The 4,162-nt window shown below is 37.2% G+C and overlaps 1 long non-coding RNA gene across 1 annotated transcript; it reads right to left on the reverse strand.

The window, feature by feature from the left end:
• Nucleotides 1-308: 308 nt before the first annotated feature.
• LOC150045709 (uncharacterized) lies at nt 309-1,923 on the reverse strand. The gene is made up of 3 exons (XR_016532848.1): nt 1,757-1,923; nt 1,016-1,064; nt 309-372 (listed from the first exon to the last, which is right to left on the reverse strand). It is a non-coding gene; the product is annotated as an uncharacterized LOC150045709 (long non-coding RNA).
• Nucleotides 1,924-4,162: the final 2,239 nt, after the last annotated feature.

Below are 4,162 nucleotides of genomic sequence, written 5' to 3' on the forward strand. Positions count from 1 at the left end.
TCACCGAATCAGCTCTGAGAGAACCATAAAGAACATTAATATGGTGACAGAACAAACCATTCCCTAGAAATTGATAAGGGCTTTCCTCTGGAAATGAACTTGGTTGTAGCAAAACAAATCATCACTTTACTTGCCATCCATTTCCCTTTCTTTAATAACTTTTCATTTACTCTACCCCATCCCTTTTCTCTGATTAATGTAATGAATGTACTTATCTTTGAAGGATGGGGATTAGCAGAATTTGCTAACACAGATGAAAACAATCTTCATAGCCAAGTCTTTTGCATATTTAAAAATATGATTGTCGAGGGAATTTTGGTTAACCATTTAGAATTTTGGCTCTTGTTTGTCTCACAGGAGGAATCAGTGATGCTGAAAAGAAATTTTCAACAGCAAATTTTAATTCTTTGGCAGGGGTAAAATATTTGTACTTGTGGAATTCAACTATCTCTCAGGATGATTCCATATGGGCACTATTGGATGATATGATTAAAGAATGAAACAAATTTTTCCTAATGGTTCCCAAGGAAGACTGAAATGTAATCCACTAGTTTCTTAAAACCATGATGCAAATAAATCTACCAAATGAATGTTTGACAAGTGTTTATAAATCCAGTTTGTATTAGGCAATGTAACTTTCCAGTTCCCTGAAAAGTAATTTTTCAATCAAGAGTTAAGAAGAACAACAAAGCACAACATATTGTGGGAGTGACAAATTCATCCATTCTCCCTTTGATTTGAAATTCCTATTTTATTGTTAATGAAACTAACTAGTTAGTATGCCTCAGGATTCTTTCTTCTTGTAAAAAAAAAAGAAAGAAAATTTAGGGATTAGAAGAAACGTACGTTTAAAATGTTTTCTCTCTTTAAAACTCTGGCTTTGTTCTATTCCTGTCAGGCAAATTACTTGAAAAAATAATTGAATGGGAAAATAAATGCATCAAGAAATGAAAGAATGAAGAGAAGAAAACAGCAGCATTGTTTTCACAACCTTGCCATCTCCTAATTTACTCACCTTGGAAGATCTTTCAGTGGAATGATTCCTTTCGAATCAGGATGCTCCCCTATATAAAAGAATTAATCATAGGAATAGTCTGGAGTCACTCACCAGCTCTAATTATCAACCACTTGCATAATAATAATAATACTCCATGCATTATATTATTCTGTATCTAGAAAACCACAATATACAAAATGTTTTGTTTTCCAAGAGGTTCTATGTGCTTCTTATGATAGGCTTTATATATTTGGTAGCCCTGGAATCTTAGACTCCATATCTCATACTTGTTAGTGCTTTGCTGATTATTTTCAAGAGAAGGTTACAAAATTTTAAAGGGTGTAAGGAGCCCCACACAAACTCTTCCTCAGAGGTTGGACTTAATCCTTGATCCTTCCACACCCAGAGTCCTTGTAGCTAGGATCAAACCACTTCATCTCTTCTGACAAACTCTTGATAGGCCATAATAGGAATTTAAGAGTCAGATTCTGAGACAAAGAAAGCTTACAGTTAAGTAAGTGGGTTCTGAAGCAAATGCTATTCATTTCAGCAATGAAGAGAGACCAGAAACAATTGTTTCAATGGTTCAGTAATACATTCATTTAATAGATTACCTGCATCCCTTACACTAACTAGGGAACAGAATAGAAGGCTGTTGTACTAGTCCAGAATCTTTAGATATAAAATATCCTGTAGAATTTTTACATATTCAGCCCCTAATACTCATGTAATCCTCTTCCTTCTGCCCCAGGCTCTTACCTCTATTGTTCCACCTCATCTTCCAGCTCAGGTCATTGCACAGACAGAAGGAGCTGTGGCTAGAGGAAGGGTTTCAACCTTGTTATTTTCACTGACTTCATATATGAGAAGGGCAGCTTCAGGGAAGAATCAGGTCCACTGAGGGCTGAATATCAGCCGGAGAAGGAAGGGCCAGCTATGAGGGATAGAGTAAACACATGAAGGAAGTATATCATACATACTAATTAAAACACAACAATGGAGCTTAGCCCCCTTGTTTACAGAAGAGGGAAACTAATGAGAATTGAGAGATGGCACCCCCTCTCGGGGTTTCATACATCATATGTCTGTATGAAACTATCACCACAAAATGCCTTCATACAACTCCTAGACGCACATTAAAATTGAACAGTAAAAAGTTAAAAATGATTTGTATGAGTACTTAACATGCTTTTAGCTTTAAATTGTTTTTTTATAATAAATATTGCTTAAACGTTTATTCTATCTCTCCAAGCATTTATGGAATAAAGATACTGAGTAAAATTGTAACTTCTATTGCATTTTTTCCTCCTGAGTCAGGAGGTGCATCTTTAATATCTATTATTTATTTCACTGTAATAAACATGTGACTCTATCTGGTTGTTAGGGTTTCCTTCTCATTTCTCACTAGCAGTTGAACAGTGATCATTCCTGTGGAAATAGGTGGTAGTCCAGTACAGCTGCTCTGTGTCCTTCCCATTTCATTCCTGAATGTCAAGCTTCTAATGTACTTTCTAGGCAGAGAGACCAGATCATTAATCTTATTAAATGTGTTAGCCAGGATAATAGTGGAGCAAATCAGTGAGAGAATGAAACTCCCAAACTTGAATGTACATAAACATTACCTAGGGAGTGTAAACTATAAATTCCTGGGGCCCATTCTCCAATTCTAATTTAGTAAATCTAGAATGGTCAAGAATATGAATCCACATATGCCTGTGCTTTTTTTCCTTCTTCTTTCCTCCTCCTCCTCCTTCTCACCTTTATTCATTTCTTGTTTTCTTTGTCTTTCATTTTTCAAATTTCTTATTTTTTCAATACTGGTGGTTGAACTCAGGACCTGACTTCCAGATAAGTGCTATACCACTTGAGCCATTTGAAGCATCTCCCAATTCATTTTTTTGCTTTTTAGTTTTTCATTTGTTTGTTTGGTGTTGGTCCTAGAGTTTGAACTCAAGGCCTGGGTGTTGTCCCTGAGCTTTATCACTCAAGACTAGTACTCTGCCACTTAGAGCCACAGTGCCACAGTTTTCTGGAGGTTAATTGGAGATAAGAATCTCACAGACTTTCCTGCCCTGGCTGGCTCAGAAACGTGATCCTCCGATTTCAGCCTCTTGAGTAGCTAGGATTACAGATGTGTGCCACCAGTGCCAGGCTCAATTAGACATCTTAAAAAGTGTGTGTGTGTGTGTCTAGATTACTTTTCCAGCCTACTCAGGAGCTGCTATCTGAGGATCAAAGTTAAAAGTCAGACAGGTCAGAAAAGCACCCCATAAGACTCTTCTCCAACTAATCACTCAAAAACTGAAAGTAGAGCTATGACACAAAGTAGTAGAGCTCCAGCTCTGGGCAGAAAGAGCTCAGGGACAGCACTCAGGCCCTGAGTTAAAAATGACTTTGGAATAGAATATAGGAGAGGCCAAATGGTATAAGAAAACTCTACAGAATTTGTTGCCAGTCACCACACCTGTATTGACATCCACTGTTTCACCTTAAATGACCTAGGATAAATTTCCCAGTCTTCCTTCCCATCCCAATTATATCACTGAAAATAACTCATCTTTCTCTTGTTCTCTGTATCAGACAGAAAGAGACAACACTAATATAGATAGATTCATACTGCTATCTAATTGTACATAGTTGTTTAGCAGTTCACATTTATTATTTTAAACATACTGATGCCTCAGGCTTTACTTTTCTGAAAGAATGTTTTGGCCATATCATCAAATAGCTATTGGATGGACTGCATCCATAATCAAGGCGAAACACTTCAGACTGTCTTCCAGGATTTCAGAAAGCCTTGGGATCCACATCTACGCCAAGATCCTGCTAGAAAGTAGGTGGAGAAAGAAAATAAGGCACAAGCAGGGAAGAGCCTGCTCCATGGAGACAGAAGTTGGAAGGTTTTAACTGCAACACATTCTTCCTCCAGGTTCAACACCTGCTCAGTCACCCCACCCTCCCAATTTGAATAAGTGATTAACAACTCATTAACAGATCATTAGCTAAATCATCCCCAGTTCAGTGAAGAGGACCCAGGTTTAATAATTCCCCTGAATTATCACCAAATGCAGACCAAAAAGGAAATTAAACAGGTCTGATAAGAAACACTGGTATTTCTGCTATTTTTGTATGGAAATGGAATGGATTGATTTGTGAGTAATGCTC

This window comes from Megascapheus bottae, chromosome 27 (genome assembly GCF_031878675.1).
Source record: "Megascapheus bottae isolate mThoBot1 chromosome 27, mThoBot2.hap1, whole genome shotgun sequence".
Taxonomy (NCBI): domain Eukaryota; kingdom Metazoa; phylum Chordata; class Mammalia; order Rodentia; family Geomyidae; genus Megascapheus; species Megascapheus bottae.